The sequence below is a fragment of the Urocitellus parryii genome, chromosome 12, assembly GCF_045843805.1.
Source record: "Urocitellus parryii isolate mUroPar1 chromosome 12, mUroPar1.hap1, whole genome shotgun sequence".
Taxonomy (NCBI): domain Eukaryota; kingdom Metazoa; phylum Chordata; class Mammalia; order Rodentia; family Sciuridae; genus Urocitellus; species Urocitellus parryii.
The window spans coordinates 26,857,160-26,883,298 of record NC_135542.1 but is presented as its reverse complement, the minus strand read 5'-3'; positions in this window follow the sequence as shown (position 1 = coordinate 26,883,298).

Sequence of the window (26,139 nt, the reverse complement as noted above, 5' to 3'; positions counted from 1 at the left end):
AGTAATTTATATAAAGAATAACAAATATTTTACATCAACTATTACTATGGTTTAGCTTTCCTTCTGTAACTCATTATTATGTTCAGTTACATTAAAAAATATCCTGGACTCACTGGAGCTCCGGGGAAATATCTTTATTTGGGTAAAAATGCAATTCCCAATAGCTACTCTTCTTACAATGCCATGTTCAGACTTGCCCATGTGGGAAGCAATTTGATTGTAAACTTTCTTCTCCTCCTAGTAACAAGCAGGTTATTTTATTTGAGTTTTGCTTTATAAAACCTGGTTGGGGTATCTTTGTGGGCAGTGCATTGGTCCTATTTTTTCTTAAACATCTATTTAACATTATGTGTCTCCTTCCCTGCCTATGTTGCCAATCAGTGAGCAATAGCAACATCACAGCTCTGGTGCGGCAGTCTGGCTGGGCACATATCACGAGCCACTGAAGCAGGAACAAACTTTATTTTTGAACTGCAAGAAAATACCTCACACATGCTCCTGGAGAATTCTCCGAAAGCCACGAGGCTCCTGCAGGAAACCCCAGCCGGAAATAGCTTCCCGGGAAATCCCTCCTCCTGCACTTCCCCAACCAATGGGAACTCTCAGGGAATCCCCGGAAATCCCCATGAGAACTCGAAAATAGCACGAGAACTCCAAAATAGCGTGAGAACTCAAAAGTAGCTGCAGAGGCGGATATTTATGCCTCGCCTGTCAATCAATACTGTTGGCAAAATGCCCAGGGGCCATACAGACTGGCTGTGGCTCTCAGCACTCTGGGATTTACAAAAGGAAGCCTTTATCTTCATGTCCATGGATGGTCAGGATAGCAGGAATGTGACTGGGGAAGTCAGGGCTCAGCAGGGTGGTCCTGTGGCAGAGCGCTGGGCTTGCATACATTTGTGGACTATGTAGTTCCTGGGCCCAAACCTGAAGGGCTGCAAGGACAGGGCACAGCATTTTCAAGGAGAGGTGAGGACAATTGCTATCCCCATCCAAGCAGCACTTATAAGTCCAGTAGTCCCTGACAGAGCTGTGTGGTGTGTTACCTCATCTTTTCACTCTGATGACTGCTGAAGTTTCTGAAAAATGTTTGCTGCACTTAGTTATCAAAGTATTTGATCATTTATTGAACGTAAAGTTATAGACTTCAAACTATCATTTTAAATTACTTGAAAATAACTAATAAACAATGCTTTCTCCATTAGGCTTTAAAAAACAATTCCTTCTGAAAAATCTCATTGCAAAACTAATGTTTTCACATTAATCAAATGTTTCCTAAAAGGTACTGCTGAACCCTTTCTATCCCTGTCCTTTGGTAAAGGGGCAGCTTGTCACCCAGGGGGTCTCAAGAGCCTTGGCTATTTGGCACTTGTCACTTCTCTCAGTGATGCAGAGGAAGATGCTGGATTCTGGGCACATTTTGAGTAGGGATATATTTTTTCATGTTAAGAAAACCTAATTGTTCATGGAGGCTTAGGCCCATCCTATACTAACTAGTTCAGCAGGGATGTGGTCAAGTCTATGTTGCTGGAGCCAAGCAGGAAAAAAGAATTCAGGGTGTAGGGTGGCCTTTTTGGTGCCTTCTACCAAGACCTTCCAGGGATCTACAGAGCCTGGCTGCCTCTGAGAAGTGACCTCAGCAGGTGGAGGCAGCAGGAGGAGAAGCTGGGGCAGTCCAGCCTCACCCTTCTGCTCCCTGGGAGGTTTTTGTCATGGCTTGTGTCACTGTGGGAGGATAACTGCTATACTGTTGACAGTAATAAGTGACAACATCTTCAGGATCCAGGCTGCTGATGGTGAGAGTGAAATCTGTCCCAGAATCTGGCATGGACCAGTGTTGGGGAGAGTGACCCTCTGCTGGTGGTGACAGTTGTTCCTGATGGAAAGGCCTTTGTCTTGCATGGTCTGCTGATGGGATTCAAATGGGAGTTTTTCTGGATCCAGGGGTTATTTGTACACAAATTCACCCTCCAGAGGTATCCAGGGCTGAGACCTGTATGCTCAACACTGACCACTGTGGCAATATCCCTCAAGGAGACAAACACTGGGCTGGGTAAGAAGCTCAGAGGTGGAGGCCCTGCCCTAGAGATACAGGCCTGGGTTCAGCCCTCACAGAGGGTGAAGAGAGTGGGGTCCCCGTCTCCTTCACGTTTGCCTTTCCTGGAACTCCAGCTCACACGTGAGGATCTGTGTTCCTGCCCGTCTTCTAGGACCTGGAACAACTCTACAGGGCCATGGGCCTGGAGCCCTGGAGTGAAGGCCTGTTCACCAGAGTCCAGGCTCAGAGCAGCTGTTCCTATGTCTGGAGCAGCTGGTCCTCCTCAGATGGGCTCCCTCTCTAGCAGTGTTGCCTCCAGTGGGGACTCCAGGTGCATTCAGGCCACCTGGGCCCCTGTGGGATGAGCAGTGACCACACATATGTTAGCACCCTGGGGACAGCCTGAGGGCAGCACTGACATAGCAGCTTCCCCTCCCCTCCCCCTACCTTCCCTTCCTCCACGTGAGGTCCCCAGTGTCTGCTCCACACTACAGTGGAGCCTGCACTGGGCTTTGTCCCCTCGTGGTGAGTCATGAGGACAACTCACCCACTGCACACATGGCCGCACCGTCTTCAGAGCCGTGGCCCTGTCCTCTCACTCATCCAGGCCCACTGCTGACCCTTAGTTCTGACCCCACTCCATGAGTCCTCAGAGGAAGACATTCTCCTCAGGTTGTGATGATCACAGGTTATAAAGCAAAATAGAAAACATTCAGGAACTTGCCTGTGAGGAGACTTAGCCCACTGCCCACAGAACCCCAGTGGCCGTGCCACTGGGCATTGGGCACAGTTCCCAAGCCTGAGGGCTCCTCATGGATCTCTGTTGCTTTCCCAGGGCCTCTGAGGTCAGATCCATAGGCTGGGTTCTTTGTGGGGTTGTTCGCCATCTACTGGCTGAGTTGAGGCATAGCAACTTGGGAGATTTTGGAGTGTGAAATCCCAGATTCATGAAACTGATCCTCCTCCATCCATCACTAGGACAGATTCTGTAGGAAACTCAAATGATCCCTCTTCTCAGTAAGTTGTTCAACTAATTGAGTACAGAAGTCCAACACTGCACCAGGGATTCAGAAAAAAGTACTGGTCTCAAGGGAGCTAGCATCTAGGTGAGTAACTCTCAGGATATACAAAAGCTGGGTTTTTTGCCAGAGAAGAGAAGGGGCAAGAGTGACCCTAAGGGGGTTCGTTTTAAAAATGAAGGAGGCTGAGGGCTCCTGGTCTAGAGAAGCCAACCCAGCCTCATGCTTCCCATGCAAAACCCTTCCAGAGCTGCTGAGGGTCTCCCAGGGCTCCCAGGGAAAGCTTCCATGATCAGCAGTTGGGCCAGGGCAGCTGAGGCAACTGAGGAGCAGTGCAGGTTGTCCCAGAGATGCCAATGCTCCAGCCCCCAGTGCCACACTTAGCCCTTCCTCCCAGCCTCTGCAGGGTGCTGAGGAAGGAAGGGACCTTACCCTACAGCCCCAGCATGCCCAGCCTCCCACACTGCATCTTCCCTTAAGGGAGTCCCAGATCACCAGATGCACACAGGGCAGCTTGACACTCTCTCAGGGAGAAGGTGGGGTGACTGTTTATCAAAAACCATGAACTTGAACATGAGAAGGAGGATGGTGGTGGTGAGACCCTGCAGGTCAGGTGAGTCAGGAGTTTGGTTCCTGGCTCAGGTCTTGGCTCTGCACAGCAGGTGCTCACTACAGGATATGACAAGTGCTGTGCCCATGAACAAAGGAAAAAACTTGCTTGGGAACATCTCAGGAATTGGCAAGACCACACCAAAGTCACCTTTAAAGATGTAAAAGTTAAATTTCCTTTGAAAAGGGACCATAGGACACCCTACTTACATGGGGGCTCCTAGGAAGTAATTTCCTCTGCTCAGCCACCCAGGCACTCAGAGGGAAGTATATCTGTGGTCATAGTAGGCTTGGTGACAGCTCAAGATGGTGGCAGACATGGGCATCACCCACGTGGAGCTGGTTCTGCAGGAATGCAGGATGCAGGAATCGGGGGTCATGATGTTCCACCGATATTTCAAAGGAGGCCCTGATGGCCAGGCAGGGTGCATCTGGGCTGAATCCCTGTAGCAGCCCCTGAGAAGACAATGTGTGGAGATGTGAGAATGGAGGTGGCATTGCAGTGGAGGCTCTGGGACTGAGAGATGCCAACAGCATGGGACATCTGCTGAGGGAAACTCTGAATCCAGCAGAGAGAAGTGGGAAGGGAGGTCATGTGGGCTGCAGCCTGCAAGTCCACAGGGGCAGAGCCCTGTGTCAACCATTTGGACAGAACTTCACTGTGCCACATGCCCAGGTGATGGATAGGGGCTGCAGAGTGAGTTTGCCCAACTGGATTTTATAGTCAAGCTTTGGCACCATCCCTTCTTGCTGTGGTTATATTCCTCCCCTTTGAAATAGGAATGGTGACATTCAGCCACTGGACAAAGGACATATGTAACTTGCTTTACACTGTTAGGAGGGTTCACCATCCTGAGTTTTTCTTGGGTCTCAGAGACTTTGATATTGGACTTTAAGGTTATGCTGAGATTGTGAAGACTGTGGGATTCTTAAAGATGGACTCAGTGAACTTTGCATTATTATATGGACATGAGCTTTTCGAGGTCAGGAGTGGATTATTAGGATTTGAATGTGAAAGGTCTCCCAAAAGCCTCTGTTAACCTGGGGGTCTTCAGGTGTCAATCATTCAGATTAAGAGAGTGTGAAATCATGAGTCCATCTTAATCTGAATGGACAGTGTCAGGGATAACAGTAAGCAGGTGGAGCCGTGCTAGAGGGGGTGGGTCACTCGGGGTGTGCCATGGATGAGTTGAACTTCCTGTGTCCCTTCTTCTTTCTCTCAATCCCTCTCCTGTTGATATGATCTTAGCTGCCTCTCTCTGCCTCATCCTTTCCTATGACATTCTGCCTCACCTTGGCCCTAGGACTTTAGAGCCAGTTGACTCTAAAGTTGACTTAACCTCCAAAACCATGAGCCAAAATAAACCTGTCCTTCTCTCAGTGTTCATGACTGGTCTATTGGTCCCAGAAATGAAGAGCTCACTAAAGCATTTCATTTGAGCCAGTTCTTATATGAGTGCATTATCTTTCCTCATATTTGTGAATTTTCCTGTTCATTTTCGGCTGTTAACTCTTAACTTCATATCATCGTCATCAGAGGAGATAATATGCATGTTCTATGTTCTAAGTCTTTATAACATCATTGATAATTTTTTTGTGGGCTAGCACATGCAGGATCTTGGAGAACATTCCATGTGCACTTGAGCAATCATGCAGCAAGCCATTGTGGGTGGAATCCGCCTACATATCTGTTAGGTAGGTGGCATGTCTGCAGGTCTCTGTTTCCTGACTTATCCTCTGTCTGGTTGTTTCAGGGACTATTGAAAGTATAATAATTGGGTCCCCTCTGTTACTATATTGTTGTCTATTTGTCCCTGAAATCTGTCCTCGCTTTTAGATATGTTTTGGAGCCTTGATTTTGGTGCATGTATGTTTGTAATATTTATCTCCTTGGAGAACGGACCCCATTATCACTGTATAATTTTTTTGTCTCTCCAATCAAATTTGAAAAAATTCTATATTTCTGATATTAGCATGACTATATTTCCTGATGTTTTTTCATGTTTTTACCATCAAGCTCTGCTTGTTATAAGACCTAACTTGAGATTACTAAATGAACATGTACATACACAATTTCAATCCATTTTGCCAATCTACACATTTTGATTGAATGTTCACCTATTTACGTTCAGCAAAATTACAAACAGGGAGGAGCTTCCCCTTGCCATTCTTCTGTGCTTTCTCTCTTCCTCCTGCCTTTTTAATCTCCGAATCTACTCCACTACAACCACCTTTCTCTTTAGTTTATTTTGGGAGTATACTGTTTCAATTCCCTTCCCATATTTTTCTGTTTATATGATAGCTTTCCCCCCCTATTTTTGTTAATTTATGGTAAATTATAACATACTAAACATACTAACACATTAACAAAAGCTGGTGAAATTTGACTTCAATCTCTTTAAAATAGGACCCTCCCTTACCCTTCAGCACCCCTGGGTGTTACTAATGTCATCATTTGCATCTTTTTGTTGTGCATACATTAACACAACATGATGAGTGCTTTCAATACCTATTTCTCACAAATACTATGGAAAATAAAGATTAGATTTATAATGAAAATATTCCCCATGTTTGTTGTGACAGAAGAACTTTGTTTTTGCACGGCTCTTGGGGCCTCTTCAACTGATTTAATTTCAACATGGAGCACTCCAACTCTATTCCCCAGGGTCTCCCTTCTGCTGGTGCCACGCCAAGGCTTCTGCAGTTGGTGGGATCTTAACAGGTGGGGATTTAGTTGTGGCCATGGCACTCAAGGTCCAGAGCCCTCAGCTGCAACTTCTTCCTCTCACACAATCTGCTGAGGTGTTGCCCAGACCAGCAGCTCAGGTGGCAGCTGGGCCACCCAGGCAGGGAGGTTTTTTTTGGGGGCTGTACCATTGTGAAAGGGTACCAAGTACTCTGCATGCAGTAATACACCTCAGCATCCTCAGCCTCCACACTGCTGATTCTCAGTGTAAAATCTGTGCCTGACTCACTGCCACTGAACCTTTCTGGGACCCCAGTGTACTGGTTGGAAACAAGATATATTAGACTCTGTGAAGCCTGGCCTGGCTTGTGCACAACTCAACACAAATAATTGTTTCCATCACTGGTAGGAGGTGTGACTGGACCTGCAAGAGATGGAGGCTGGCTCTCCAGGGATGACAGAGAGAGGACTCTGGGTCATCACAGTGTCCCCACTGGATCCTGAAATAATGTCAAAAATAAAAGTTTATTCATAATATTATGAAACATTTTAATTATTTTGTTCCTTTCTCAACTAAATTATTTGTGCATTATTGAGTATATAGTTTGGGTTTCTATCCAGAAATACCCAATGTCATATAAAATAGAGTTTTATGTGTACAATGCCTGTGTAGAGGTTGACCAGACCACCCTTCTCTTTCTATTTCCCAGGCTTCATCAGGAGGTCACTTGGTTTTCCTCTAGAAACTTCCTCCCTTTCAGGGATCTGAACATCACATGCCACATCCTATGCAGTAACACCCTCACAACTAACATGTACAGAGCTCACAAGTAGGAAGCACTGAGCTCACCCCCTCCCCCTTCTCCCTCCTCATCCCCTTTGTCCTCACCAGGGATCCAGAGCAGCAGCAGCCCCAGGAGCTGAGCAGGGAGCCTCATTTTGAAAAGCTGAACTGAGGAGTCCTGGTGACTCAAGGGCAGGTTAGAGCTGAGCTTTTATGTCAGCCTTGCAGGAAAGCCCTCCCCAGGGAGCAGCATGCAAATGCCCTGGTGGGTGCATCTGGGTGGAAAGAACCAATGGGGGGGGGCAGGTATGGACTGACTTTGAATAAATAAAATGTCTTTTGTAACTGGAGGGAAACCAAGGAGATGAAGTCCATGCTGCTTGCAGTTGTGGGCAGAGGATCTCATGGTGAAAGTGAAAAACTTTTCCAGAGTCTCAGAGTTCTTTAGGAAGCACCAATACAGCACCCCACATGAGAAGGTGGACAGTGGGTCCAGGGCAATGTCTGGGGAGTGAATGGCCAGGCTGTTTGACTCCTTCCCCCGTAACCTGGAGAAGGAAAAACACCCCACACCCACTAGAACTGACAGAGGAAGATTCCTCCTGCAAACCTACCTGCTTTAGCTCTTTTGAGACTCCTGTGGTGGCTCATGTTACCATGTCAACAAATGCTGAACATGTTCTCTCCTTGGGTCCTTGCAAAAGTCAAAAGAACCTGACAGGGAGAAAGAAATATTTCTCTCACATTCAAAATCAATAATTGACTCTTAATTTCCAATGGTTCTTAGGGAAAAGATCTTTCCACAGGAGTCTTCAAACTGTGTAGCATCATGTCCTCTAAGGGGTCCTGTTCCTTCCTTGCCTTGGGTGAGAAACTGTCTCTCTCTCCTGGCCTGTGTGTGGGGTGGCCACAGCCATGAGTCCACAGCTTAGAAGGACACACAGTAAATGAGTGACAAAAACAGCACCCTCAGCTGTCAGGTCACTTGGAGTTTCACACCTCCTCTAGATTGGCGCCAGTGTCAAATTGCTTTTGTCCTGAACTCAGAATCCTGCAGATATTGAAAAAATAAGTCACACTGTTCCACAAAATTTGGGGTTATATACAATCAGTTTCAAGGAATCTAATAGCATATAGATTATAGAGCAAGTTTAACCTGGAGATTGATCTATATAAGCTCTGGGAAACCCCAATAGTAAGATCTGTTAGACAGGATGGAGGAGAAAATGAAGTGACCTTGACCTTCACCCTGATTTCCACTGCAGCAATAAAATTGGCTGAAAAACATCTGGGGGAGGGTGTGAATCAAACATGTCACCTTTTCCTGGCTGACATTTTATTCACCATCAAGATTTGCTCCATTCTTTAAATTTAGTGTTGTTCCATCTGTTATGTGACCTGAGACCATATCATTCTGGGTCCTCCTCCCAAGTATGGGCCTCCTAATCAGCCAGGCTGGTGATGGATGGAAAAGAAAGGAGAAGAGAACCAACATCAAGGATAGTGTGCACAATTATCAATGTTATGGCTTTTTATAAAGAACTGTTCTAATGGGTGTCAAATGAGAAATTAGGTTGACTCCACTTCATGGTTTCATTGTGTTGTCCCCAAAACATGGTGACATCTGTCACTCAGTAGCTGACAATGTGACATGACATGGTGTAGGGCTGCTGGAGTAGGTGGTTAAGGAAATGTTCCCCCTGAAGGCCACTGCTGACATGACAAGAGGCACAAGGAGAAGCCCTCAGGGAGAAGGAGAGCACAGGGACCCTGGGCAGACCCTGGGGTTCAGCTGCTACCAGGCAAGCAGGGCCTGGACCAGCAGAGTCTGGAAGGGGCAGGGAAGGGGCCCATCTTCAACTGCAGAGAGAGCTTTGCCTGCTGCCCCTGGAGTCCAGACTTGAGCCTCCAGAGCTGGGAGTGAACTCCTCTGAGTGAGTCCAGGTGTGCTGTACCGATTGAGCAGCCCTGAGAAACTCATGTGTCCATTCCCACTGTGGAAACCTGGATTGTAGGAAAACCAGGAGTAGTAAGAAATCTGTAGCATCTGATTAGTAATAAATCAGTTTTAGAAAAAGTTGTCTTCACAAAATATTCTTTGAAAGAACAAAGTTTCAGGAAATGCTGCCATTTCTTACATGAACATAAAATATTTAAAAGTCTCCATTCTGATCATATTTTAATTTCAGAAATTGATGACAATATTTTAGAAGTTCCTTGTTGATCAGAAAAGTTTTCCTAAATTGCCCATAGAAAGAAAAGAGCAGGCAGCATTTCTAAATCCAAGGCAGACTCTCAAGGTCTTGTGGTCAGCTCACCGTGCTCTGTGTGGACATCAACCTTAGCAGTGGAAACAGCTCATCCCTCTCCCCTGGACACACATCACCAGGGTTTATCAGGGTGGGTGAGACTAACTTTCCTGGACCCTGGTGGGGAGGGGCCTGTGGGTCTCTAGGGTGACCAGGCTCAACTGAAAGAGAAGGGACTTAGGCACGTGGGTTCCTTGTGGTTTTGTCTCTGATGCCAGAGGCTGTCAGTTGTGTCCATGAAGCTGCAAGTCCATGTGTGACCCCAGGAGCTGGGAGGATACTGGGCACTGGTCCTGTGTGGGTGTGGTCAGGACAGAGTGCTGAGTGCAGAGTTGGCACTATCACTCCAGCCCCGGGCTGTGTTCTGAGGATCCAGCACCCTAGTGGCACACATACCCCTGTGTGGCCTGAACGAGAGACACAGCCTTCTGCTCCTGCCTGGGCCCAAAGGGAGGTCTCTTCAGTGTGAACTGAGAGTGGGTCCCTGGTGACACTAGAGAACCATTCTCCCAGAGGGGCTTCTGGAAACCCAGGTGTCAGGGTGGATCCTTAGCCCAGAGGCCCCTGAGGGCAGCAGGGCACCCTCTCTACATCACAGCCTGTCACCACTCAATTGAGGATCAATTCATGGATATGCCAGGTGCAGGAAGTCAGGGAAAGCTGTGCCCCAAACACTCTGAGACACTTGGCAGTTTATACTCTTAGTTCTCAAGATTCTCAAGGTTGATTGCACCAAATTGATATTATGAGCATACAGGGAAATTTCCAGAACTTTTAAGTTTTGTATTTTTATTCAATTCTTACTTTACATTTTTCTTAACTCTTAATGACTTGATTACTGTTTATATAAAACTGAATATTTAAATAAATATTTTTCATTCTATAGGGACACAATACTTTTATTTTCTTTATTTTTATGTGGTGATAAGAATAGAACCCAGTGCCTCATGTGGGCAAGGCAAGCCCTCTACTACTGAGCCACAACCCCAGTCCCTAAAACTGAATTTAATACTATTTTAATTAAATAGGTGGGTAAAATATTATACAACCTAGCATTCCCACAATAAGGGACTTGAACTTTACTGGTGCCAGTGCATTCTGAGCACACATAGCAGTGAGGTGTTGGATGTCACAAGCACAGCACACACTGTGCCCAGTCTCCTGCCCAGTCCTTTCTCACCCCCTCCCTCCCTCCCCTAACCCAGCTGCTCTGCCCCTTTGCTCTCCCCCTGTGGTTATTTTAATGTGTGCTTTACCATGATGTGTAATGTGACATTCATTGTGGCAAAAGAATGATGCAGGACATCCACAGCATTCTTAAGAAGGAGTGCAGGAGCACACCATGGGCCCAAACTAGCAGGACAGGCGAGTAGTGGATGGAGGTGATGAGAAATGCCTGTCCCCTTGATGCTCTGCTCAAGGGAAATAATGCTAACATGTTTCAAGTTTATTACATTATAATGGAAAGGTAAAATGGGGGTTGCTCAGGTTCCTAATTGTTTTCCTGTAAGTTCTCAGGTGCTGGAGGTTTGGTTCCAGTGGGGCCAAATGAGGGATGATTGATCCTTGAAGAGGTGGGGCCTGGTAGGAAGGGATCAGGTCAGGAGCTGCTTCCCTGGAAGGACAGTGCTGCTCTCACACACTGAGGAGTCCTCAGCAGAGTGGGTTGTCATGAGGCCACACCACAGTCCTGGCCACTGCAATGTGCAGATGGTTTCCTGTCAACTTTCACACCACTGTGACACAGGCCAGGGGCCTCACCAGAGGACAGTGGGACTGCCCAGCCTTGGACCCTCAGCCTTGAACACTGTCAGTTAAACCCACCTCTTTACACAGTACTTGCTTAACTCAGATGTTTTGCTGTTGCAACACATAAAGGACCAATATGTGCTTCTTGTTATTATGGTTTTAGGAGGGAATTTCCTAAAGAGCTGCATTGGAAATTAAGAAAATCTATCCGAAATAATTGTGTCCCAGAGTTAGACTCTCAAATCTCCTGCATATGAACTACTCAGCAGCGTAAGATGCTGATTCTCATGCAGCAGGTGCTTCTGCGATTCTGCTCTTAATGAGGCTGATGATGCTGCTCAGCCTAAACCTTTTGAATAGGATGCGGGTCTCACTGGTTTGCTTAGTGCCTCACTTTTGCTGAGGTTGGCTTTGAACTAGTGATCCTCCAGTCTCATCCTCGCGAGCTTCTGGGATTACAGGCCACTGTTCCAGACCAAGGATCCTCATTTTATGAACTTGAGTAGAAGAGTCCTCGTCAGTCAAGGCAAGGTTTAGCTGAGCTCTTATCTCAGATGCCACAGTGAGAAGGGCACCAAGAGGACATGGGTTCTGCCCTTTGAGCAAAGTCACTTAAAATATCATGTATGTTTGGAGGAAAACCAGTGAGAAAATGTCCACACTGCTGCCTGCAGTACAGGGTGAGATCTGACTGTGGACATTTAAATCTGTGTGGAAGACATGTTGAGATGAGGGAACCCCCTAAAAAGATTCAGGGAACTGACACTGTGTTGTGTTGCAGGAACTCCCTGTTTTTCCATTTCCCTTACCTGACATGTGGGGGACCAGGAGGGTTTCCTATTTCAGTGGTTTTCATATTTTAGAAACTTTGAGTCACTTTACCAGCTGAGCATCCCCATCTCGAATTCCAACCCCCCTGGAACCATCCAATGTGTCATATTGTGGAGCACTTTGGATTCTGGATGTTATGAGAGGGGGTGCTCAGCTTGCCCTCAAGTAGAGAGACACAGATTGAAAAGCACAGGGAGTATCCTGTAGAGGAAGGTGTCACTAACTGTGTTGTGTGTGAGTGTGAGTGTGTGTGTCTGTGTGTGTGAATGTGTGTGTGTCTGTGTGAGTATGTGTGTCTGTGAGTGTGTGTGTGCATATATGTGAGTATGTGTGAGTGTGTGTGTGTCTATGTTTGTGTGAGTGTGTGTGTCTGTCTATGACTGTATGTGTGTCTCTGTGAATGTGTGTTTGTGAGTGTGTGTGTGTCTGTTTCTGTCTCTTTGTGTGTTTGTGGGTGTGTGTCTGTGTCTTTGTGTGTGTGTCTGTGTGTGTGTCTGTGTGTGTGTGAGTGTGTGTGACTGTTTGAATGTGAGTGTGTGTGTGTGCCCCAGCAGTGGTGATCAACACCTAAGTGTCCCACCCCCAGAAGGCCTGCTATCCCTGGAGCCCACCTGCTCTCACCTGATGAGCAGGGGCTGCTCTTTCACTGCTGGGATCCCCTAACCCCACCTGTCTGAGATCCACGCAGGAGGATCCTGAGGTGAAGGCCTCAGAGCCCACCCCTGGCTCGGCTGTACAGCTGGGAGGAGAGCAGGTGGGCAGAGCAGCTTTGAGCTTCAGAGACACACTTGCCACACATGTGGCTGTGTCTCCTGACTTCAGCACACACAAGCCCAGGGTGAGGGGATTAGGGCTGCAAGTAGCCTGAACGTGCTCCTTCTGCCTCCTGATCCTAGTCCACTGCCATGATCAGACCTTAGATAAGCATCCAGGATGGCTTCTGTAATATCCAGGCGACACTATGACATCACAGTGAGGAAGGAAGAGACTGGATCCCATGATTCTCAGCCTCAGGATGACCAGGAGGCTGTGGCTGGAGGTCACATTTCCCTCTCTCTCTGTGCAGGTAACATTCCCTGAGTCTCAGGAGGCTGCCTGGACCTGTGCTGGTCATCTCCTGCATCACATGAAGCTTTATGCTGATACCTGCTCAACTGTTCTACCAGCTGTCACCAGAATTGACTCATTTTCCAGTCACTTTCTTAAATTGCATAGATGGATTACTATTAGCCATTGATCACCAGGATCTATAGTCCTAGCCTCAAAAATGGAACCCTTTCTTTACAATTAGTTCTTTGTCCTATGGGATCTGATGACCATGTGTTCATTGAATCACTCAGTTTAATGGAACAGTGACCATGACAAACCATTAGGTCAAGAACTTTGACCAGAAAACCAAAGTGAGCAGATAGAAGTTTCCAAGCTGCTACATGGGCACAATAGAGAGGGTGGGGATGACTCCGAGATTCTGAAGAGCAAATATTCTATGACTGAGAGAAACAGAAGATAGTGTGACAAAAAACAGTGTGACATATTCTGATAACACTAGACATTCTGCTATGAAACTAAAGATTATGAAAATACACATCTAAAAAAAATCTACAAATGGAAACTTCTAGGAACTGTGTTCAGCATTGAAACCTTGGAAGAAACAAGCCTTCCCTTCTCTAGGGGAAAGGATCAATACTGTTCAATAGCCAGAAAATAGAATATTACTCAGCATTGAATCTTTTCTATCAAGCTGGATGCTGTGGTGCTCACCTGTAATCTCAGCAACTGGGAGGCTGAGGCAGGAGGATCACAAGTATAATGCCAGGCTCAGCAACTTACCAAGAAAAAAAGAATAAAAATGCAACGGTGAAAATTTTGAAAAACATAAAGAAAACAACTGTCTATGCTGTAGTGAAAACCCCTGGAGGAGGTTTGTGTGCAGAGCACTCAGGTGACTGGCCAGTCTGAACATCATCATGCTGTGAGTGCCAGGCAGGTGTCACTCAGCCCAGATGAAACTACAGGATGGAAAATTATGAAGGTCTGCAGCAGAGAGGGGGAGTGAGGAGCAGCTGGAGCTCAGACAGTGTGAGGGCAGAACCTGCACTGTGCCAGGCCACAATGTTGGACACACATCACTGTCTACTTGTCTAGTTCCAAAGAATGCTCAAAGTGACCCTGATGTGACCTGTAGACGTGGGCAGAGGTTGATGAATTGTAACAATAGCAACAGAGTCTGGGGGTGGTGACAGAGGGGCTGTGGGAGCAAGGGGGACAAAGGAGAACCCCATATTTCACCCAGTTTTGCTGGGAACTTAAACTGCACTGAAAATAAAAATCTTAAAATATTCCCGTGTGGAATATGTAGAGAGGCCTGTTTTTGCTTCACGACACCAACTATTGCAATTAGACTCCCTCAAAGTCTGAATTCTGCCCTGTAACATATCATTGAGGCTGTTATCATGGTCACCTGCTGGAACTGAGCTGAAGAAAAGAGTCAGGGTGCAGAGGAGCCCCATGGATCCTTCCACAAACCCTCCCTGTGGCCCTGGGATCCTGGCAGCCTCTGAGCAGTGCCCTCAGCAAGTGGAGGCAGCAGGAGGAGCAGTTGGGGAAGCCCAGCCTCACACTCCTGCTCCCTGGGAGGTTTTGTCATGGCCTGTATTACTGTGAGCAGGGAACTGTAACCTTGTAGACAGAAATAAATGGCAGCATCTTCAGGGTCTAGGCTGCTGATGGTGAGAGTGAAATCTGTCTCAGATCCACTGCCACTGAACCTCGAGGAGACCCCAGATTCCAGACTGGTTGCATAATAGATGAGGAGCTTAGGAGCTTGGCCTGGTTTCTGCTGATACCAGTGTAAATAATTGCTAATGTCCTGACTGGCCCTGCAGGTGATGGTGACTCTATCTCCAGGAGACATAGGAAAGGAGGAGAGAGACTGGGTCATCGTGATGTCACATCTGACACCTGCCATTGGAAACATAAAAAGAAATACCTTTGCAAGTAGTGATGTTGCAAGAGGACTTTCCCAAGTAGCCAGGAAGCACTGACCACACTGATTAGTAAATCACCAGTGCTGTCCCTCCTTATCTGAGAGGCAGAGCAACAGGAGCCCCAGGAGCTGAGCAGGGGCTCTCATGGCCATGCTGTGTCCTGACTGGGACTGACTCCTGCACAGGGTGTCAGCAGCTTCTTAAGAAGTCCTTAGGGCAGTGGGCTGTGCTGTGGACACATGCAAATCTGCAGAGCTGGGCAGGCTGGGCACAGCTGCAAGGTGGGCTCCTCCTGGTCAATCAACACAGTCTCAGTGTGTCTAGGTATCCCAAGTCAGACCAGGGCAGCTCAGATTTGCTTGGGGTGAACATGATCCCCTGGGGCCACAAGACACAGTCAGCCCCCTGAGCTGTGAATAATGATCTGTAGTCACTTTCTGGTTCATGATGGGCTGTCCTTGTGTCTTAAGCACAGTTCTCTGTTGGTGATCCTTGAAGGAGATGGAGGCATTACAGAAGCAAGGGGATAGTTTATGCATTGGAAGTAAAAATAGAAATAAAGACAAAAAGAGAAGAAGATGTATCAACTCACTGAGGTGTTGGGGTATCTGGACATTGGCATAGCATGGGTGAGAGGCAGGAAAGGAGGGATACACCCATGGACCCAGCCCTTCCTGCCTCAGAGTCCCACAGAGAACACTCATACCCATCATGGTGCCCATCTTCTCCAGACCAGCAGGTCTAAGGCCAGCCAGGCTCTTCAACTTAACTATCTCTTAGGAGCAGTAAGAATAATTTTACAAACTAGTGAAAGTACTTTAGAGATTGAAGTTTGGAGAATATAGGGCATGGTCAACATGTTAGTAAACACAGTAAAGGTCCAGATTCTGTATATAATTCTGCTTTACCAGTATTACCACACGTTTTTAAGTCCTAGTAATGCCTCATGACCTCAAGAGGGTGACAGTGTCTCTAAACATCATGTCCTCCATCAGGTCCTCTTGTACCTTTTTCAGAAATAAAGCAGTACAAAATTCTTCACCCCTGCTCTTCTAAGAGTTATCAAAAAACCTTCTAAATAAGTGTATACAATCTTTTTTCTTTTCTTTTCTTTCTTTCTATTTTTACCTTTCTTTCTTTCTTTCTTTCTTTCTTTCTTTCTTTCTTTCTTTCTTTCTTTCTTTCTTTCTTTCTTTCTTTCTTTCTTTCTTCCTTTTTCCTTTAATTTTCTCCTTTGGTGCTGATGACTGAAACCAAGGCCATGTGCATGCTGTACATTTCTCTACCTCCGAGTCAGAGGTCTAGGGAGGTGTTTCACCATGCTAACCTGCCCACACACTCAGAGGCTGCTGCAGACAGGGACATGGTTCCTGGAGTCTTGGTTGCTTATCAAGATGGTGACAGTCCATGGGATCACCATGTCATGCTGCTTCTAAAGGAATGCAGGATGCTGAAGTTCAGGGTTTGGGGAGGCTTCCACTGATATTTTGAAGGATGTTGGCCCTCCCTGGGGGGCTGGTCCTATGCTGCTATACCTGCAGGACCTGGTGAGCATAATGCTCAGGAGAGTGGACAGCAGCTCCACAACACATAAAGGGCATGTGCAGGTGACATCCATACAATCAACACAAAGTGAAAACACACAGTCTTCCCATGGACTGGGAGGTGAGAGGGGAGTCTGAGGCCCTTCATGCAGGTGGAGGAGGTGATGGTGCCTCTTCACAAGAACATGGTTCTCTGGGAGCAGATATCATGTTATGCATGTGAGATACTGAGCTTGTGACTTCTAAAGTTCCTTGGCCAGGACAGCTGGCATTTTCTTGCATTTTCACTGATGAAAAAACCATAGCAAAGTGTCCTTGAATGGATTCTGGAGGTTTTTCCAGACAACTCTCTCAGTGGTTGACTATTAAAGAAAGTCATGAACAGGTGTTTTGAGCTAGAACTGTATTTACACTCTTTCCCATTCAAGGTCAGACACAAAGAGGCAGGAATGTGATGGGATTTTTTCTTTTGAAAGGTAGGACAGATCAGTCATATGTCAGCTCCATGGGATGGTCCTGGGAAAGCTGCCCTTCCACAAATTCCCACCTCCTGGGAACCCTGGTCCCTCTATCTGTGGAGAAGCAGGAATAGCAGAGAGAGCCTCCTTGTCCTGTACACAAAGCAAAAAAGCTGTGGTTGCATCCACATCCCAGGGTCAGAATGTGGGAGATCTTCCCTCTTACCCTGGCTTAAATGTGAGCAGGACCTGGGAGCAATTTCTGAAACTATTTTGGCAGTGTTTGTGCTTGGAAAGATTTAACCACATACTGTTGAGGTCAAAATGAGGAGGATATAAATATCTGGGAATCAAACTACACTGAGGGATTCTCCTTTAACTGACTGTGCTTGGGATATTGTGGCTCTTCCTGAGACTCCATCCTAATCTGGTAAATAGGGAAATTATACCAAGAGTCCCCATCCTCTCTAATCACTCACATTTCTTCCAGGGAAGCAAAGAGGGACAGGAGACCATGAATCTGTCAGACCTGAATGAAGCTTGTTTTCCACTCACACAACCTTTCCAGGTGCAGTTGGAGAGAAAAGTGCAAAGGATCTGACTGGGTGCCTCTGGGGGAAGCAGTTGTGCCTCAGGAGACAGAGGGTGGTAGAGGGTGCTGTGAGGTTTCTGTGGGGGACTGAACCACTGTGGTAACCTGTTTGGTCTTGCAGATAGTGACACACAGCAGCCTCCCCAGGCTCCTGGCTGTGATGGGAGGGTGAAGGCTGTCCCTGACTCACTGCCACTGAACTTGGCTGGGATGCCACTGGCCCTGCTGAATGCACCCTAGATGAGGTGTATGGGAGCCTTCCCAGACGTCTGCTGGTATCAGGAGAAGGAGCTGCCAACACTTTGGCCCTGCAGATGAGGGTGGCTCTTTCCCCTGGAGACAAAGCCATGAGCCTGGAGTCTGTGTCAGCACAATTTCTCCTGTGGTCACTGAGATGGAAAGAGAACAGAAAGGTCACCTGTGCAGTCTAGGCCATACCCCAGTCTCCACAGTAGATCCAGGACCCTGTAGCACACAGAGCTTGAATCACTGGGCTTGCTAAACAGATGTGCCAGGACACAAGACCCAACCACAATGACAGAGGTTTCACAGACATGCAGAACCATCCCATGATCCCTCACCTGGGAGCCAGAGTAACAGGACGCAGAGGAGCTGACTGGGGACTGCCATGGCTCCCTCTGGGTTCCACCCCAGGCAGAGCTTCCCAGAGCCCTGCTCACCATGTCCCAGCAACATGAGGTCATCCATGTTTCTGAACTTTACTAAATGAGCAACTTTAGCCACCAGGAAAAAATTGTAAAGGATACTATATGTACATCTATTGAAAGGAAAGGGGAATGTATCTGCAACATCATTTTTCTAATTTGAAAAGTGACAGATGGTACAGATGACAATGTCATGAAGTGACTTGGTTCAAGTCTGCTGGGGTGGGAGGGGCTTTAAGTACCAGCTGTGCCTTCAAAGCTCAGAAACAGAGTATGGTGTAACCAAATGTCTCTGTTCAGACAGATACAGGGACCAGCTACAGGGACCAATCACAGAGCTGACACTACCTGCCACAGACCTCTGGCTGAACTTGTAGTCTTCTGGAATCCATAGCAGCTCAGGCCTCAGACCTGAGCTCAGGCAAAGATAACTCTCTTGCTCTAGGTCACAGCCTGAAGTAATGGTGGTCATGCAGACAACAGGCAGCACCACCCTATGTGACTCTGCATGGATGACCTCATGATGCTTGTACATGATGAGCAGGAAATGGCAAGAACTCTGGTGTCCAGAGAAAACAATGCTCTCCAGAGGGTGGGCTGCAGACCTACAGCAACTGATGGGCCTGTCACATTGAAAAGATGTTGGGGCCCAGATATCATATGGCTGCTGGCTCCTCCCCTTCAGAAGAAAGACAAGGCATTGCTCCTTGCTCCTCTAATCAGTGAGAAAGAAGCTCCGTGCTGGCTGGGCTCTGTGCAGAGCTGAGATGGCACCCTCCATTCTGGGTGAGCTGACCAACCACTCATCAGCTACCTGGGAAGCCTGTCTGTGCTGAGGGGTCCAGAGCAGGACACTCTGCAGCAGGCTTGTCCTGTGACCCAGGAGCCCTGCTGTGTGGCCATGGGGCCCAGCACATTGTTAGAGGAAGAAGGGTTTGTATTAGATGAAAACAGTGTGTGTCTTTCTGACAAGTCCCCAATAAGAGTTACAGCAGAGACCAGCAGAGCACTAGAGAAGAGGAGGCCATCCCCAGGAAATAAAACAGAAGGAAAGAAAGGAAGGAGGGAAGGAAGGAAGGAAGGAAGGAAGGAAGGAAGGAAGGAAGGAAGGAAGGAAAGAAGGAAGGAAAGAAGGAAGGAAGGAAGGAAGGAAGAAAAGAGGGAGGGAGGAAGAAAGAACTACTGACTGTTCTAAAAGCAGCTCCGAGGCATCCCTGAGCCCTGGCACCATGCCCTGGGTACTGAGTGGAGTGACTGAGATGCTCACCACACGGGGAGTGTGGGACTCAGCACAGGGAAGCACCAGCTCTGCTTACATTAAGATGGAAGTGGTACACTGAGATTGGACTTGAGGAGATGCAAAGGCTCCACTTAATACACACACAGTGCCCCAGGGTCCCAAAAGCCTTCCCTTTCCTTATGGAATCACTTGACCCCTGTGACCTCATGGATGTTACACATATATTAATGCCAGAGGGAAAGAAGCTAGACTGTCCTCAAATGGCACAAAGAAGGTGTACTGATTTCCCAGTGCAGCCATGGTAACGGGGACAACTGACTTATTACTTGAGGTTAGCAGATTTCTGAGCAGAGCACATGGTCATAACCTTAATGTGGACAGAGGAGTGATCTGAGTCCAGGATGTGAACATAGTTTCCTGGGTCTGTGAAAGGCTGGCAAGCATGGCCCCTGTTAAGAGAAGCAACACTCCCTAGCTCCAGAAGCTGCTGAAACTTGTGCTGACCCCACCTGCCCTCAGAAGCCAGGAAACTCCAGTTTCAAAACTACTGCAGTAATAGTCGCCTGTTCCTTACTAGCCAGCTCAGAGAAATTCACCTGGGAGTGTATCAGGACCCAGGAAACTTGATGGACACATGTCAAAAGCAAATGATAACTTGCCACCAGAGAAGATAAGATTGGGAGCCCTCAGAGGATGAGTAGGTAGAACTGTTGTGGGTCCTGCCCAGACAAAGGCACCACAGAGAAGAGGCACTAGCACTTGCTATGGGATGCGTGGGGAGGAGGAGGGTTTAAGGATAAACCAGCACAGTGAGCTGATATTGCTGTTGCTGTTGGTACCAGGGATTGGTCTCAGGGGCACATAACCACTGATCCACACGCCAGCACCTTTTCTGTTTTCTTTGCTGCATGTGGGAATCACAACAGTTATGTGCACATTATTGTCTATGGTATAGTTTGTGTGTGTGTCCCCAGGGAGCTCCTGGGCCAGTGCAGGAATCTGCAGGCTCCTCCATCACTTAGAGGAGCTGTGGTTTCTGAAAGTTGTGACTTAGACTGTAATACCATGTATTTCAAATCTGATTTAGGAATCCAAACTGATACAGAGATCTGGACTCCTTCAATAAAGTGATAGTCACTCACTAAACCTGGAGGAAAAGGTCATGTCTCAACTGTTGGTGCTGAGAAGGAAAGAGGGTGGGGTGCAGAGGAGCCTCCCTGGCCCTTCCTACCAAAATCTATTAGAGACCTCCAGAGCCTGGTGCCCCTGAGCAGTGCCCTCAGCAGGTGGAGGCAGCAGGAGGAGCAACTGGGGCAGCCCATTCTCACACTTCTGCTCCTTGGGAGGATTTTGTCATGGCCTGTATCACTGTGGGAGGGGAACAGTAGCCTTGTTGACAGTAATAAGTGGCAGCATCTTCAGGCTCCACGCTGTTGATGGTGAGAGTGAAATCTGTCCCAGATCCACTGCCACTGAACCTCGAGGGGACCCCAGATTGAAGATTGGATGCCTTATATATCAGGCATTTAGGAGCTTGCCCTGGCTACTGTTGATGCCAAGCTAACCAACTGTTAATACTCTGGCCCTGCAGGTGATGGTGACTCTCTCTCCTGGAGATGCAGACAGGGAGGATGGAGACTGGGTCATCATGATGTCACATCTGGCACCTGACATTGGAAACATAAACATAAGTATCCTTATAATTAATCATGTTTCAAGAAGACTTCACTGAAGAGCCAGGCAGCACTGACCACTGGGCTGAGCACATCCCCAAAGTTGTCCATTTTTACCTGGGAGGTAGAGCAGCAGGAGCCCCAGGAGCCGAGCAGGGGCCCTCATGTCCATGATGGGGACTAACTCCTGCACATGGTGTGAGCAGCCTCTTAAGAAGTCCTCAGGGCAGTGGGCTGTACTGTAGGCACATGCAAATTAACAGAGTTGGGCAGGGCAGGGCAGGGCTGGGCAGGGCAGGGCAGAGCAGAGCTGGGCACAGCTACAGGGCTGGATTTTCTGTCACTCATCACTGGCCAAGCATCCCCAGTGACCTCAGCTCACACCAGCACAGCACAAATGGGTATGCAGAGAGCTTGTTTCTCCCTGGAGTCATTTTGTAACAAAAGATATTTTAGAGACTATTTTCAAAATGAGAAATGCATGGAGAGGACTCTATAAATTAAGCATTTCATGGTGGTTTTTAAGTAGTGATTGAGAATTTACTTTTTTGTAGAGAACACATAGTACAGTCTTTGCAGAGAGCTGGTGGGACTTTAACTTACTCCAAAATGACCCTGATTGGTAAGAACTCTGTGTTGTCTGTGCAAATCTGTGACTTTAAAGTGGTTTCTTCACTTTAAATTAGAAAGATAATTTTTCAGAAACATGTTCAGTGCATTAAAAGCTATTTGAAATAGCTGTCAGTCATTATGAGGGCCAGTGAAAAGTCCAGCAGATACTCAAACATGGCTCTTGGTAGTGTGTCACTTGCAGTCCCTGTCACCTGTAGCTGCAGATCTCTTTGGAGCTCAGGGGCTGAATGGCTGCAGCTCATACTTGACTTGGGTTCTCCCCTATTCTGTCCCTTTCTGACATGTGACATTGCTTCCCAGAGATCACCATCACAAAGGGCTGGTTATTGAGGCCAGGCCTGGTGACTAAGTGACAGCCACTGCTACCCAGTGCATTTCCCTGATATGCACCATGGATGCCCCCTTCTGCTCTTTCCTGCAGCAGTGAGGGGGAGCTCATCCTGACCCAGGCTCCACCTCCTGTGGGCCTCTCCACGAGATTCTCAGCCTCCTGTGCAGCCAGTACAAATACACATGGAGGAGAAATTGGACCCAGGTGAACTTGGGCACAAACAGTTTCTGTGTCACCTCTGTGCCTTTGCTTTATATGTCCATCCCAGCTCAGCAGCAGGGGAAGTGGAGCCATCTGTGCCTTCACATCCACACCCTGGCAGCTGGGGACCAAGGTTCTCCCTGCTGAATACAGGCTGAGGGTTCTGGCTGCAGTACCATGGGCTGAGCACACACCTGCTGCCTTTCCAGGGCCCTGAACTGCAGGGAACCTTGCTAGAAAGCAGCCCAGGTAGAGCCAATTCCAACAAGCTCTGTTCAAGTTTCAAAGTCTTTCCCCATTTTTCTGACTTTATTAGCAGTTCTTACTGATCCTTGTCGTTTGCTGCCACACTGTGTCTGTGCTGATTCCCTAGGGGCACCTATGCTCAGTCTGCTCTCTGAGGCTCGGGAGGCAGCACACAAGGCAGACACAGGACCTAGGCTCTCCACTCCCAGGACAGTCCCAGTGGGCAATGGCAGGAGAGGCACACATCCTAGCCCCTGAGCTCAGCTGGAGTCACCAGGGGCATTTTCTCTGTTTCCATGAGGGCTTGAGCTGCCACCATTCTCAGTAGTGTGGCTTGTGAAGGAATGACTGCATAGTCCTCCTTGTTCTGGGACACAACCTAGGAGAGAAACAGATCCTATTCCTGCAGGACATCCCTGGTCCAAGATCTCACCACTCCTCCTCTATCATTAAGAAAATTCCAGAAATATTTATTTTCCTTTACCAATGTCTCCTAGATTGGATTTATGAAGTGATTCCTTTCTGTTAGTCACAAGATCAGGGCAGCCTTTATGAAATATCTGTGCAACATGAGGGCCAGTGTAGATGCAATGAAATCAAATCATCAGCTTTTAAATCCTCAAGCCAGAGGACCCCAAGTCACATTTTATTCTAGTCTCTGCACAGATTGGCCTTGTAACAGTCAACTCATAAGGGGAAGTGACAACAAGGAGGATACTGCTGAGATCGAGGAGGGGGTAAGGAGCAGGGATTCAGAGCAGCTTGGAAGAGGAAAGGCAGACTAAGATTCTCTCCTCAGGAGCCTCCAGATGGAACACCACCTGAAAGAGCCTGTGACCTCCAGAACTGTGGGCTCCATGTGTGCTGTGTGGAGCCCGAGAGGTCCTCGGATATGTTGTATCAACTGCAGGCAACTCAGTAGGAGAGAGAGGTCCTTGCCGTCCCTGAGTGGGTGGCTGTCCTCTCTGCTCCCAGTATTTCCATGTTTTTATCACCTGGTGTTGGATTTGACAAGAGACAGATACAATTTCACTGAAGAAGAGCTAGCCACAGAGTTTTTCTTAGGAAGAAAATCTCATGGGCAAAGCCCCTTGATTACACTTGTTGCATTGTGGGTAGGTGACACTAATGGGGAACACACATCACTTGAGCAAGGAGGAGACTCTTGTCTATGTGCTTGGGTTTCTTGGTATTTTGTATTGGAAGTAGTGTCGGGACTCACAGCACCCGATCTGAGGGCACATCACTCAGTGGACCCTCCTCTGAATTCACAAGGGCAAGTCACCCTCACTGCACACAGGGCTGCACAGCCTCAGAGCTGTGGCCCTGCCCTCTTACACATTCTGGCCCACTGATGACCCTTAGTTCTGACCCCACTCCATGAGTCCTCAGGGAACTGTCATCATTGCCAGGTTGTGGTCATTACAGTTTACAAAGAGAAATAAAAAATGCTCATCAATTGCCGATGGGGAGACTTGGCCCAGTGAGTACAGAGCCCCAGCAGTCCTGGGCCTGAGAGCTGGGCACAGCTCCAAAGATTTAGGGTCCCTCCTGGGAAGGACATAGATACTTCCTCAGGGCTTCTGAAATCTGGCCTCTGGACTTTATTTTTAAAGTGGGGTTTGTTAGCATTCTCATGGCAGGTAGATGTCACAACAACTTGTGCGATTTGGGGTCTGTGGACCCAGTGTCTTGACTGTGGATTCCTTCTTTCACATTTTTTAAAAATGCTTTTATTTGTAGATAGACACAATATCTTTATTTTATCTTTATGTGGTGCTGAGGATCGAACTCACTGCCTTCCACATTCAAGGTGAGTGCTCTACTACTGAGCCACATCCTCAGCTCTCTTGCACATTCTTGAAGCTGATCTTCTTCCATCTGTCACTGGACAGGATTCTGTAGGAAATGCAAATGAGTTGTGGAACTAGTTAAGAAGAGAAGACTAACATTTCACCAGAAATTCATACAGATATTCTCACACAATTTTTAAACCTAATGGATATGAACCATTAGGATTTAAATGGACTTGCCACGATCCACACTCTTGATATGAAATCATTTCAAATATACTTTCTGTCCCCAATGGGAAGCAGGATTTTAGGTTTCTATCGCTGCATTCTGTGTATCACACTGTGTTCTGAAATGTGACTGAAATGACCCATTATTACATCAAATGTAAATTTGGAGCACTTCTTCAAAAAGACCTGTTGAAAGCAAACCATCTGTATGCATTTACGAGTAAAATAAAATCAGATTCAATTCCATGTAATGATGATGTCATGAAAATAATTCACTTTTATGTTTTCTTTTAGCAAAAGATCAAAATTCTCATCTTGAAAACTGTTGAAGATATTTATGAAATTCCTAGAATTTGAGGTAAAAAATAAAAACCTCCATTTTTCCTGTGCTACATGGTGTATACTTGTTCTTCATTACTCAGTTTCTGCCCTTTATTTTCAAAACTCACAATAAGAATAGGGTGAACTGCCTTTTCAATCAGTGAACAGTAACTGGGGCAAATAAAATATTTTGGATTAGGATCTATATCTGCCATGATTGTTCTCAAAAGGCAAACATTGCTATAAATAATCCACTTCTTCCTTCTCTAGGGTTGGTGTATAATATAATTTCTTAACCATGTTTATCAAAAGGGTAGATGGTAAAGTGGATGTGAGAAATTAGGAGATTGAGAAAATGGAATTTCTGAATATTATCAAATATGTGAAAAATAACAGCCCACCATTCATTTCCAGCAGGTACTGGACTCCTGTTCCATTGATCTGCACCAATGACCTGTTTGTTATGTGGAGTAAGTTCTCAACAACTGTGGGCAAATGAGGAAGCGTAGGGCTTAGCTGTCACTCAGTTCTGCCTGACACACCTTTCTCCTCCTACTGCTCCTCCATTCAAGGCAGCTGCAGAATAGAAGCATGAATATGTGAACCATGAGCTGTCAGCCTGTTCCCTGAGTTCCTCAGCATCTTCCTCTTACACAGACTCAAAAAACCTATTTTAGACAAGCAGCACATATAGCTCTCAACAGATCTATTTAAAGTAGTGCTCCAAATTTGCATCTGATATAATAAGGGGCCATGTCAGTCACATGTCAGAACAGTGTGATAGAAAGAACACAGTAATAGAAACCTAAGATCCTGCTTCCTGTTGGGGACATAAAGTATATTTGCTGAGTCATCACAGCAAAGAGATCTTTGTTTGAGACTACACACTGTGGGAGGAACATGTGTACCTTGCCTGCAGTAATACACTCCAGCATCCTTAGCCTCTTCCCTGCTGATTCTCAGTGCAAAATCTGTCCCTGACCCACTGCCCCTGAACCTGTCTGGGACCCTAGAGAATTGGTTGGAAACTTTGTAGATGAGAAGCTCTGGAGACTTGCCTGGCTTCTGAAGAAACTAACACAAATAGATGTTTCCATTACTATGTAGGAGATGGCAGGTGGCTGTCCAGGGGTGACAGGCTTGGAGAGAGGAGTCTGGGTCATAACAACATTGCCACTGGATCTGAAATGATGACAGAAAGA